This window comes from Pinus tabuliformis, chromosome 2_2 (genome assembly GCF_031772625.1).
Source record: "Pinus tabuliformis cultivar Carrire ecotype Pingquan chromosome 2_2, CPIR1, whole genome shotgun sequence".
Taxonomy (NCBI): Eukaryota; Viridiplantae; Streptophyta; class Pinopsida; order Pinales; family Pinaceae; genus Pinus; species Pinus tabuliformis.
Genome location: NC_142300.1, coordinates 1,277,645,662 through 1,277,659,982, shown reverse-complemented (window position 1 = coordinate 1,277,659,982; position 14,321 = coordinate 1,277,645,662).

Sequence of the window (14,321 nt, the reverse complement as noted above, 5' to 3'; positions counted from 1 at the left end):
TGTGTTGCACCAGCCATGTGAAGAGTTTAATTTTCATCCACCCTTGTTGTCTCCAAAGTCTTTGCCAAGCTTTATCCGGAGCCTGGGAAGCCAACCCAAGGAGAATTGTTTTTGCCTCCTTAAGATTGTAGGCACCCTCATTGTTATTGCCCCATCTTAACTGGTCATTCCCTTCAGAAGCTAAAATTTTCCTTATGTTTAACTCTTTCATTATTATATCAGCTTTGTCTTTTAAGAGGTTTTCATCTCTAAGATCTAAATTCCTCCATTGTCTCCACTTTCCTGCATTGTTGGTTTGATCCCAAAAATCCTTGACTTTGATTAATCCTTTAGCGTCTGTCTCTGCCTTCAGTTCCTTTAATTCTTCTTTCAATAGAATGGGTTCCTGTTGCCATCTGTCCTCCCAAAACAGAGCTAAGTTTCCCTCTCTAATTTCCCAGAAGCCATTTTGTTGAACTAGACATCTATTGTCCCAGGCCTTGTTCCAGATGTGTGATCCCTTGATATTACCATCCATTCTTATATGATCCTCACTAGGCCATGTACTGGCATATTTTTCTTTCCAGATTGTAGCCCATTGAGCCTTTGGTTCTTTTAGCCAGCGCCACCATAGTTTAGCCCCTAAAGCTTTGCTTAGAATTTTAGGATCATCTAATCCCAGTCCTCCATAGCTTCTGGGCTTGCAGATTTTTTCCCAAGCTACCAAGGCCCATTTTTTCTTTGCTTCCCCCTTTCCCCAGAGGAAGTTTCTTTGAATGCTTTTGATAAGTTGTAGAACTCCTTTGGGAGCTGGGAGAACCGAAAGCATAAAAGCTGGGATTGCTTGTAGAACAACCTTTGTGAGAACTAGTCTGCCTGCCAGGTTTAAGGATCTAAACGTCCATTTTCTAATTTTGTCTTGCAGTTTGTTAATAATTGGCTCCCAGATGCTTTTGTGAAGCGGCTTAGAAGTAAGGGGGATCCCCAAATATTTAGAGGGAAGAGAAGCTCTTTGAAAGCCCAGAATTGTGGCAATATTCTTTTGAATGGCAATATTAGTATTAAAGAAAAATATCTTGGATTTGGTGAGATTAACTTCCATACCTAAAGCCTTGGCAAATTCATTTAGAATCTGTTTGAATGCATGAGCTTCTTTGACAGTAGGGATTCCTTGCAGCATCGTGTCATCTACAAACTGTTGATGTGTCCATGCCTGGCCCATGTCAGTAAGTTGGAGACCTTTGATCTTTCCAACTTCTTTGGCATGATTGATAGATCGACCCAGTCCTTCCATCATAAGGATGAAAAGGAAGGGAGAAAGTGGGTCCCCCTGTCTGAGGCCTCTTGAGGGAAGAAAAGTTTCAGAGGGAGAGCCATTGACCAGAATAGAGAAACTGGAGGAAGTGACCAGGGCCATAATCCATCTTACCCAGTTGTGATCAAACCCAAAGGCTATAAGCATTTTTCTGATATAGTTCCAACTTAGTTTATCATAGGCTTTAGCAATGTCCAATTGCATGATCATACCAGCCTTTCGGTTGATAGTCAGAGAATGAACCGCCTCATGAGCTTGAATAATATTGTTGAGAATTTGCCTTCCTTCCACATAACCGGCTTGTTCCACAGAAACCAGAGATGGAAGGAGAGGTTTTAGTCTGTTGGCCACCACTTTTGAAATTATCTTGTAGACCACATTACATAAAGCTATTGGTCTAAACTTGTCCGGAGTTTGAGCAGTCTCCTGCTTGGGGATAAGAGCAATGAAAGAAGTGTTCAGAGCTTTCAGAATAGTTTTATTCATCCTGGAATCTTCTACCACATTTAAAATATCCTTTTTAACAATGCTCTAGCAGGCTTTGAAGAAATCAACATTGAAACCATCTGGGCCCGGTGCTTTGCCATTTTGCATCTCTTTGAGCACCTCGCTAACTTCCTCTTCAGTTACTGGCTTGTTGAGGTTGAAATTGTCCTCATTGGACACCAGCCTAGGAATGTGTCTAGTGAAGTTTCTGATGGAGTTCTCTCTGTTATAACAAGTTTCTTTGGCAATGTCTTGAAAGTGCTTGACCAGAGCTTTTTCAATTTCAGCATGAGAGTTGTGAAGAATACCTCTCTCATCCTTGATCACTGAAATTCTGTTATGAACTCTATTCGCCATTGTGGATCTATGGAAGAAGCTAGTATTTCTTTCTCCCTCTTTGAGCCATTGAACCCTCGATTTTTGCCTCCAAAATATTTCCTCTTGTTTGCACAATTCCTCCCATTCTTGATGGTATTTGGTGACCTGCTCATTCCTGATTTCATCAAAGCCATCTGTGATAATGGCTTGGTTGAGTTCCTGCATTTTTCCTTCTATTTCTTTTTTGGCTGCAAAAATGTTTCCATGTTCCTTCTTGTTCCATTCCTTGAGCTTAAGCTTAATGTGTTTTAGTCTTTTTTGAAGAATGAACATATTGGTGCCTTGGATATTCAAATCTTCTACCCACCATTTAGCTATATTGCTATTGAAGTCTGGATGAGAGAGCCAGATGTTTTCAAAGTGAAAAGGTCTATTTCTTGGAGTACCAATACTCTGCACCTCCAGATAAATCGGCCAGTGGTCAGATCCTCCAAAGGGTAGGATTCTTGCTGAGATTTCCTTATTATTGAGCATAAGATCCTCAGATATCATGAATCTGTCCAGTTTTGAAGCCACCTGAGACTCTCCTCCTCTTTTGTTGTTCCAAGTAAAAATTCCATTACTAGTTGTAATGTCCACTAACTTCATGATGTCTGTGAAAGACTGGAACCTCAGGGAGTCTTGACTTTGAGTTCTAGTTCCCCCTTTTTTCTTTGAAAGCGATTTAATCATATTAAAATCTCCTCCCAGTATCCAAGGCTTACCTGCATGTCTATCCCTAAGCTCTTCCAGAGAATCGAGAAACTTTTGTTTTCCTTCCAATCTTTGGGGTCCATACACATTGGTGATTAGATAAGTTTCCTTATCTCCAACAGGCTGGATGACCACCGAGAGATAATCTCGAGATGCTTCAGCATCTAAAATTTCTATTTTCTTAGGATTCCAAAGGGTGAGAATACCTCCTGCTGTATTCTCTGCTTTGACTTCCAGAAACTCATAGTTATTGAGCCACTTGCTGTGAATCTCTTTTAATTTATGAATGGAACATTTGGTTTCCTGAATGAAGATCACATCCGGAGCTATTTGTTTCATTCTGTTACTAATCAGTCTTTGTTTCCTTTTACTACCAAGACCTCTAATATTCCAAGAAGTAAACTTCATTATTAAAGATTAGTGAAGGAGTAGCTGGTTAGATCTTTCATCTTACCTGAGTCTATCATTAGCTTTCCACATTCCATTAATAGCTCGTTCTGCTTTTTCCTGCCTCTTTTTTTTCCTGGGTTTCTGGGTGCTAATATAGGTATGGGTTTTACCGTTTTTACCCCCTCATTGCTCTGCTTTTCCTTGCTCCTTTGCCTCTCTGGTCCTTTATTTTGAGTTTTCCATAAATATAGCTGCTGGACTTTGTTGAACTCCTCAGGAGGTAAAGAGTCTATCCCTTCTTTAGTTCCTTGAATCAAGAAATCTTCCAAGTCAAGATTCTCTTTCTCAAGAATTTCCTATAGTTCTTGGTCCTCCGTTTCCATCTCACTAGGGGTCATCTCCTGATCCATTTCTATTTCAGCATTGCTCACCATCGCTTCTGTCTGCAGAATCTTATCTGGTGTTTGTTCCTTGTCCTCTACTTTCTTCCCTTCCATTAATTTTTCCCCTTTCATCTGGTTTGCTGTATTATCTTCTTCTTCCACTTCCAAGACTCGGAACCTATTCTGGCTGTTTTGTTGTCCTACAGATTTCTGTGCTTTTGTTCCCTTCTTGTTTCCTTTTCCTTTGTGTGCCATTTTGTGAAATCCTTCGGAGTCTTTCATAGCATTTTCTTTACTCTTAATCTCTATTTTGGAGAGAGGGCAATCCCTGAACAGGTGTCCATGTTCATGACATTTGCGGCATCTGAACGGAATGTGTTCATAGTCTATGGTTTGAACCCATTCTTCATCATGAACTTCCAAGATTATCTCATCTGGAAGAGCTCCAGAGAGATCCATCTCCACATAGATCTGAGCAAAGGAAGTATACTTTCCCCTCCTAGTGGCTTCAGAAGCTTTAACAAACCGACCTAGCTTATTTCCTATGGCTGTTAATGATTCTGTTTGCCAATAATCAAGCAGAAGAGAATAGAGCCTTACGCAAACCGGGACTGAAGTAAAGGTCTCACGTTCTAGGAGAAAATTCATGATCCAAGGTCGTATATAGAGACCCACAGCAGCAAAGAAATATGGCCCACCTTCAAAAATGTTGTCCTTGTCTTCGATATTCGCAAAAACCACAGTAAAGAATCCCTTTGAACCTAAGTGTAGGTCAATGTTTCCTTTTGGTTTACAGTGGTATGTTATCCACATTTGTAATGCTTTTTCAGTGGGCCATAAACCCATGATTTTGCAGATGATTGCATAGGTTTGCATATATTCCCTGTGCTCCTGCAGAGCAAGCTCCTTTAACGTGACTCTGGGATTAACTTCAGCTTTGGGCTTACATGGACCCATGTGTGCTTTGATTTTTGTTCCCTGCTCTTTGTCTTCTTCCTCATTCTCTCTAATAATACTTTTCACCTTGGATTCCTGTCCATTTTGTTCCTCTTCACTGTTCTTATTCCTTCCCATTGAAGGTCCCCTGTCAATTTCCATGGGTTTTTTTCCTTTGCTAATCACGGCTTGCTTGAAGGAGGGAGTGGAGCTCCCTCCTCTGTGCCCCTCCATGAAGCGCTGCCTCTGCAGCTACTCTGAAACCTTGTTAATTTTTTCCCGCCTTCGCTGCCGACTTCACCCTCCTTCAAGTGATGAGATGTTAACGTGAGGGAAAGTATGAAATATCCAGAGCACTCTCATTGTAACATCATTCTTACTCATACATTTAATATATATTCTTGTATTTAAATGGAGATCTACATATTTCAAGTCTTCTAGAGTATTTAACTTGAAGGGCGAACTTTATTTGTTCCAACATCCCATCCATGTAGAGGAGATGCATGCACTAAAGGACCTTTCCATGGAAAGAGAAGATGTGGAAAATGAATTCTAGGGTACAAAAAAGCATGATCGTCTGAAAGAGGATCCTAGATTTTATTAGCATTATGAAATGTATAGAGGGGATCATGGAGTCATAATTGTTTTAATTAATTATGATTAGATCCACCTTGAATGACAACTAATTAGTTGGCACATCACTTGTAATGTTTGGTGAGATTGACATGCTTCATTAACTAACCATGACCGTGAGTAGTGCATGTGGCCTATGATGGATAAGAGTACCTTGACATCATCATAATGTGGTTCGTGTGTGACCAATAGACTATGAATATCCCACACACCACTATAATATCCATTAGAGAATGCATATGATTCATACATGCATAAATAATACACTACATTAACACATTTTTGAAGGCCAATATAATGGAAAAAGCTAGTGCCTTAAAATATTTAAAGGGGAATGTTCTTTAATGGATGAATTATTGTAGGGGAAGAATTAATGTGTTATGAAAATATGTTCTAACGCAATTAGCAAAAAGCACACTCAAAATATGGATGGCTACTCATATGTAAGCTCGTACACTTTAATATATTATTTAGAAATTTGGCTTTTATCAATCTAAAAATCATAGAGAATTTTTAATAATTTATCAATAACATAAATATTTTTAATTGATTAAAAAAGTATATAATTAAAGATTATATTTTTCTATTAAGATTATCCTGGGTGGTGGAGAAGAAGAAAAGAATGCATCTTCCCACCTAAATTCAATTCCTACAACTAACATCACAAATGTTAACATAATGTGTGTGTGTGTGTGTGTGTGTGTGTGTGTATATATATATATATATATTCTTCATATAAAACATACATTGTTATACTTGTGAAAAAAAAACTAAAATAAATACTTTCAAAATTATTAAATTTATATTTTATTAAACTTATTTCAAAGAATTAAATGATATATTTTAATTACATTTATTGATTTAATAAAAAATTTGAAACAAACAAATGCCACATAGTAGCTAGTATCAACTTAGTTTAAATATATTAAAGTAAGACAAAATCTCATATAAAGCTTTATATTGGTTTGACTTTATATTTTCTAAATGTCTTATGTAGACAATTCATAAATTTATCTAAAAAAATTAATTGTTAGAATAGTAGTCTTTAATAGGAAAAAACAAATGATTGTGGCACCCAATATTTATTTTCAAATCAAAATATTTTATGAAGATAGAATTAATCTATATTCGTTTTGTATTAAAAATACAAACAACTCTCTTACGTGATAAATTTCTTAAAGCCAATTTAGTTTTGTAATGTTTTATTAAGAAAAAATTAATTTATTTTTGAAATAAAATAAATAAATAAATATATTTATATTTTTTATTAAAATAAAATTGGTTTTCAATCCGAAATTGATATTATTTATTTACTTTTATATATTTTTTAATTTATTATCAAAAAATTATAATTTTAAATTCAAATTAGTGATATATATATATATATATATATGGTTTTTAATTTGAAATTGGTATTAATTATTTATTTTTATATTTTAAAGTTATTATAGAAGAATTATAGCATTTTTTATTAAATTATAAAAAAACATTTTAAAATATTTCAAATTATTTTAAAAAATTTCTAATCTTTAAGTTTTCTTAATTTTAATAATTTATCTAAACACTAATCATTTATCTAATTTTGAAGACTTTATCAAACATTGATACCTAGGACAAAAATAGTTCAATGCTATTAATATGTTTGCCTTGTGCACAATTAGCGTTGGAAAAATAAAATAACAAACTAAATCATATCTCTTCAATACTGCATCTGAGGTCTGTGATTATTATTATTGTGATTATTGATTGAGGCATTCTGTCATTTACAGAAAAAGGAAATACGATTAGGTCTTCCATAAAATGTTGTCATTTAAAGTTTAGCGTCTTGTATTTGACTTCACCTTCTTACTATCATTTCCAAGCTCTGAACAGTGAAAATCTTGAAAATACAATATGTCATCAATAAATGTGGTGTTCAGAAACGGCTCAGCGACGAGGTTTACTCCTTAAATAAATGTCATCAATATGTCATCAGAAATGTGGCGTCCTCTCAATTGAGCAGTACTGTCGAGGTTTATTCCTTAAATAATTACGAAGGCCACTTCATAATGGTTAATTAATGATTACTGATGGTTGCGATGAGATGATTGATGTTTTTGGTATAAAAAATAAGATTTCCTTTACTCTTTGTAAATGTAACAAGGTACACACTATTGTTATGTATAAATGGCATTAAGTTTTATTTCATTGGTTGTAAGAGTATGCTTAGTGGAATAGACCCTTCATATAATATGTTAATTCATGGAATGATCGCTTGATAAAAAGCGCGATAAGAGTGGATGGAATTATAGCGATTTAAATAGTTTTAATTGTTTAATTAATATAGTATTTTTAGGTTAGGTTTGAGGGATAGTTTAGTTGGTAAGTTTTCGTTGTTAAGTATTTTTCTAATTGGGAGGTTATAGGGTTGATTTCTTCGACACCCTCGGGTTCATCTATCTAGATTATTACCCATGGATGTGGCCTCGGCCACCTATCTATCTATCTAGATTATTAACTTGAAAAGAAATATAGTACTTTTAGGTTAAATTATAAAAAGTTAAATAATAATTAAATTTTTTCAAGTTATAATTTTTGTTAATATTTTTTATAATAATAATATTTTTTTTTCTAGGTAATGTGAGTTTTAAGATGACTAGCACATCTAATTTGTGGCTTGAGTAGTCACAACCTAAAGGTATTTAAGTCGTCAAAATCACCCAAAGATCACATCTCACCTAGACCATGCTAGAGCTTAGCATGCTAGATTTTTTCCCACAGAATTTCAAACCAATGACCTCTACACCAAAAAATGCCTTAACAAAACACTCTATCACCATCTGCTACACTGTGTAGACATATTTTATAATAATTATTATTTTTAGATAATTTCTAATCTTTAATATATGAAATAATTGTAAAATAGAAAAATTAATTTTAAAATATAAATGATAATAAATTAAAATGAGTCTTACCTCTTCTATAATTAAAATATTTTAAATAATTGTATAGTTTTAAAATTGAATTATTATTTTTTCTAAATTAAATTAATTTGTTACTAATTTTATAAACATTTGAATAAAAATTATCATTACATATTATTGTAAATGATTATTTAATTAATTTTTATAAATTTAATGTTGAGAATGTATCAATTATAAAAGAAATACAAAATAATAAAAAATATGAATGCATTATTGGTATGTGTTCAAAAGAAGATGATGGTAAAAAAAGGTGAAAATCGCATTAACACGAATGCAATTACATGGGAATGTGCATTCATACCAGGATTGCTAGCTTCAACATTCCCGAAATTGCCATAAATGGTGCCAAATAGGTGTTCATAGGAACACACATTTTCTTAGGGACAAGAAGACATGCACATTCCTCTTAGGATTTTTTACCCAATGCCCTCTTAGTGGTCTTAGGACTGGGGTCCAAGGGTTGTGTTTGGGGCAAAGGACTAACATAATGGCCCAAGGGAATGTGGGACACAAGATGAAGGGGGTAAGTGGTGTGAAGGTGCTTGGGGAATAAATAGAGCCTTAGGGTGAAGGGAATTATTCGACACCTTAATCTTCCAAAATTATGTTAAATAATAATTAGGTGTAAATATGTAATAGATAATCTATTGGGAAAAATATAAACAAAGTATTTGGAGAACCGTTTCTCCTTATAATAAATATGTTTTACTCATTAATGAATAAATTTTGGAGATTTTTGCATGATTCTCCCTTCTGGCATGGTATCGGAGCTAAGTGCTCCTCTCTCCTCATCATGATTCTACCCTCTTGTTTTTCAATGAACATGTTCCTTCTCTACTCATTGTGAATGAACATAGGATCAAGTGGCGAGCATGGTCTTTCATTGAAGGCGTCGCCATTCAATTGTTAGAAGATTACATCAAAAATACAAATCCATTATCACTCGTTCCACCTACAACAACTAAATTATTGGTTTGGACAGTGAGGAATGATCAACAAAATAATCGGGTTAAATGAGCATTAAAAACGGTGATGCCTATAGGAGCCTACAGAAATATCAATCATCCCTCACAAGATCCATGATGATAAGAGGGTGGATACTAACTTAGGCTAAGATAGTAGTTTTTCAAGTATAAATCAGAGCTTTTCATTATTGGAATTCCAAGCCACATAGTCAAAGCCGCTTGGGTATAAAAATTGTTTGTCCACTTGCTCACCAACCTTACATTCTAAACAAGCCAACCAAGCAAGATAGTTATGACTACCTTTCTTTCTCAATCAGCCCTTCCAAAGCCAGTTGTTTCACGATTTTAAGAGCTTATTGTCTTTTGGGCAAGGCTATTCAATATTGTTACCAAAATCAGTAGGAATTGAGGGAATAAAATAGCATATTGAAGGGTCCTTTAAGGTAACCCTTTTTTTTAATAAAAAACGGAATCGATCGAACCCCTTATTTATTGACAATTTGGCACTCACCGAATCATCTAGTGCCGCTTGGGAAACTAGAATTCATTTCTTATGGAAACAATAAAAGGAAAACTTAGAGAGAGGGATTTGATTGTGATATCAAAATAGTGATATATGGTAAGGAACCACATTTCACTCAGTGCATGACTGAAATAAAAATTCTTGGCATTTATCAAATGACTTTATCTATTTGGATTAAAATTTATTATAATAAGAAAGACAAGAGTATTTTATTATTTTAATACATGTAAAATAATTATTTTTGGACTTGTCATCGCTCATGCTAGCTTTAATTTACATACCACCATGGACGATTAGCTATTTGGAAATAGTGGCATTGAAGAGAAGGGTTTTGTTTTCTAGAGTACCATCCCCATAATTGTTTCTATGAAAGAAACTTTTCAGAGATCAAAGGTTTTATTGAAGTTGTTCAATTAATGAAAAAAGCATTCATTAAACTCCATAGTTGGTGTAGTTTTAACCAAAAAATAAAACTATGGAGAATGGCTCAAAAAGATAAAGAGTATACTCAGTCTTAATGATGTATGGGATGAAGGATGTGAAGAATAAGCCATAGAAAGGATGATAATGAATTTGGATCAGAAAGTAAAGTCAAATGAGGAATGACCAACCAAGCCTAAGTCTTCTAGAGAACTTTCCATCTGGAAGAGCAAGGACAAGAGAAATTTTTCCCTCATCAATGCTACAGTAAATGAGGAGGTAAGCATACACATTGTCTTAGTCCCTAATTCATATGGTGCACTTAATAAATTAAAATATATGTATGACTCTCATTTATAATTAGAAATCATACAGTTCCTTGTAAAGATTTTTAATCTTAAACTGAAAGATTATTACCCCATGGCACTAGCCTCATAAATTAAAGTCGTCATTCATGACATTATGTCATTGGAGTTAATATCAATATGCCTCTCACATTCTCCACAAAGGCCCTCTATCCTACTTACTCTGACTACCATGAATCTTTGCAACCGAGTGGTTAGTTGAAAAACATGACCTTTGACTCCCTAGTTAAGAAGGTTGCCGAAAGAGAAAAAACATTTTGAAAGAATAAGAAAATGTCATAATCCACTAAAGAAACTATATGCATATCCAAAAAATAAAATAATGGTTATGCCAGAGGAGACAACAACAACAAAGGGCGTAGGAGAATGAACTTTAGACAAAGGGAGGGTAGACGAAATCATATAGAGAGACCTAATATGCATTGTGTTCATTGGAGAAGAAAATAACATGAAGCCAAAACATGTAGAATTCCATGGGAGAAGATGAAAGAACAAGAAGAAAATAGAGAAAGATCCAAAACAAGAAAAAGGTAATGCACTAGAATCAACTCTTTATATTGTCACTCACTCTAATATTGGTTTCCATGAGGATTTGTTTAACATTGCATCTACTTCGTGGAGGGTCACATGGCTATTTGACAAGGTACCACTTGCTACATGACATTTTAGAGAGAAGAATTTGAGCAATTTGATGAAAACATAGATGGCATGGTATACTTTGTTGATAGGTCTAGTATTAATACTTTGGGGATTGGTACAATAAGATCGAGGTTGTCCATAGTTTCATATTTTTTCCTACATTATATTATCTATCTTGCTTAATTGTGGAGGAACCTGCTATATCTTGTGCTCATTTTCCAACAAGGACACTCCATTCATATATTTTATGGTTGAGATAAGGAGGATTCCCATAAGAAGATTGTGATGCTTGAAGAGGAAGAACGCAGCTTTTTGAAGCTAAAGGGGACACCTGCATCCTTTGCATAACATTCTACCCATCTCATTCTGCATAAAAAACGCCCTATGTCTTCAAGTCTTCTATGGCATGGAAGATTTGGACATATTAACTATTATAGTTTTCTTTTGATGAAAAACAATGGTGTTTCTGGTCTTCCAAATATTCCTAGAAAACTAAAGAAATGGTCTACTTGTATTCTTGGAAAAGATATCAAACAATTATTCCACGACTCTAATTCTAGAGCATATAGAAAACTTGGTTTGGTTCATCTAGATTTATGTGGTCCTATGCGTGTACCTTCTACAAATGGAAATAAATATATTAAGAAATTTATTGATGGCTACACTCGAATGTGTTGGATACCTTTGTCGAAATACAAGTCTAAAGAAATTTGAAATATTCAAAATATTTCATGTATGGATTGAAAATGAAGCACAAGATAAGATTGGTGACCTTCATACTGATAATCGGAAAGAATATACTAGTAATGATTTTTAATCCTATCTTTGACAACATGGGATCCATCATCAAACAACAAGTCCATACGATCCTCAACAAAATGGTGTAGTTTAGAGGATGAACAACCATTAGAGAAATTTTTTGGTCTAAATTGGGCCTCCTAAGGAATATTATAAAATAATAGTGGAAATAATAAAACAATATTATATTACATCATCAAATTTAGAGGGAAATAAAAATATATCTATATATATATATATATATATATATATATATATATATATATATATATATATATATATATATATATATATATATATATATATATATAATATATATATATATATATATATATATATATATATATATAGATATATATATATATATATAGATATATATTTTCAACTTATCTCTCTATAGTTTTACTCCAATTTCGAGAGGGAGCACTCGTTGGATGCAAAATTTAATTCCTCATCCAGGGAGTACCCATGTTGCATACTTTCGATGGGACCTACTACATGAAAAATGAGAAATACATGAAAAATTGTGATTGCAATCACGTTTTTCATGCGTTTCTCTTTTTTCATGAAGGAGAGCCCATCGAAAGTATGCAACATGGGTACTCCTGAGACGATAAATTAAATTATGCATCTAAATATGATCCCACTGGAAATTTGAGTACAATCGTAGGGAGATAAGTTGAAAAAACAGTGTTTTATTTTTTATTTTTTTATCTTTTTACTTTTTTCCTCCAAAAATGGTGAATCATCCCCCATGGTTGACATCATCATATTGAATCCTATTAGTTCTTATAAATTTTATTTTGGTTGTACATTTTTGTTTTGAGGCCCATTTTAGACCTCAAAATTTCTCTAATGGCATTGTTGAATATGGTACACTCAATTATGTTCTTTAATAATGTAAAATAGATGTTTTGGGTTGAAGTTCTTTTGTGTGGAATTTTTGTAAAGAATAAATGTCTATCACGTGCCCTCTAGCCACGTGGTATGGCCACACGCCCTCTGTAACTACCCTAGTTAAAAACCCATATAAAAATATATAAGACCACGATCATAGGACACATATTTCAAGTTGAATGGTGGGAAAAACATCTTAGTGGGTGTTCATTCGGTTTATTATGGCTAAGGAAATTGGAAAAGGCAATGAAAAAAGCTTTGGAAAGGGATGAGGAATTTATTGGCATTTTATTTATGAAAATAATGAAAATTAGGAGAAAAGGAAGGTGAAAGGTCACAGGTTTCATGTGAGGATGAAATTGAAGGAAAATAATTGAAATTGAAGAAAATATAGGCCTCATTGAGAAAAAGGATTATGAGGCTCAGTTGGCAAGCTTTTGCTTAGGCTTGGTTAGTGTAGTTTTTTGTCATTCATTCTTGGGTATCTCATTCTATTCTATCTCTCTCATACTCTTGGACACTTAGAGTTTTCTTGGAGCAGTCTTGGAGAGTTTGGTATACTTGGATGCTTGGAGAAAGAAGTCAAAAGAAAAGTAGGAAATTTCAAGAGGACACTGGGATCAGCAGCTACAACAAGTTTTTCTTGCAGGTACCGAGTTGCATGTATGTTTTCCTCACTAGTTTTTGCATGCATGGAATATGCATGTGGTTTATTGGTCATGATATGTAATTGGCATGGAGGATTGGTTGGATTGATAGTGGATTTGCCTAGCCTTTCCATTTATGGGCTAATCATGGTGTTGTGGGTTCATTTCTTTATTTTTCTGGTTAGTTCTGATGTTTCCTTTAGCTTGTTGATTTATTAGTTTCTAGAAGCCTTGGTTGGACAAACGCTCTAGAAGTTGTGTAACAACTTTGGTTTAGTTACTAGCCCTAGAAGCCTTGGTTGGAAAAACACTCTAGAAGCCCTTGGTGAGTTGAGTTACTAGTCCTAGAAGACCTGGTTGGATAAATGCTCTAGAAGCCTGGCGATAGTTGTGGGTTGAGTTACTATTCCTGGAAGCCTTAATTGCAAAAACGCTCTAGAGCCCTGGAAGTCTTGGGTAGAGACCAATCTCGTGATGGTTTGTGATGTTCGACCATGAGGTGGAATCACTATTTGATGGGTTGAGGTAGTTAGGAATCTTGAAGCCTTGGTTTAGTTTTGATGGATTGTTCCATGAGATCCCACATCCATTGTTGGACTATGGCACAAGGTTGACTTCTTGAAGAGAGATTTCACTTAGCCATGTCTATGGTTGGGTGGTTCGTGGAAGTCCCAAACCTGGTTAGCCTTTGCATAATTAATATGAGGTTATTTCTCCTTGTTAATTCAAGAGTTTTATATTGGTTTATATGTGGATTATTTGGTTATTGTTTCCTTGGTATTTCTGCTGTTATTATGTTGGTTATGAACATGTATTATGACAGTGGCTATGTATGGCTCTCATCATGTTTTTACTTGTAAATGAATGAAAAATGTATCTATGGCTTAGTAGATGAAATTGCAGCTATTGTG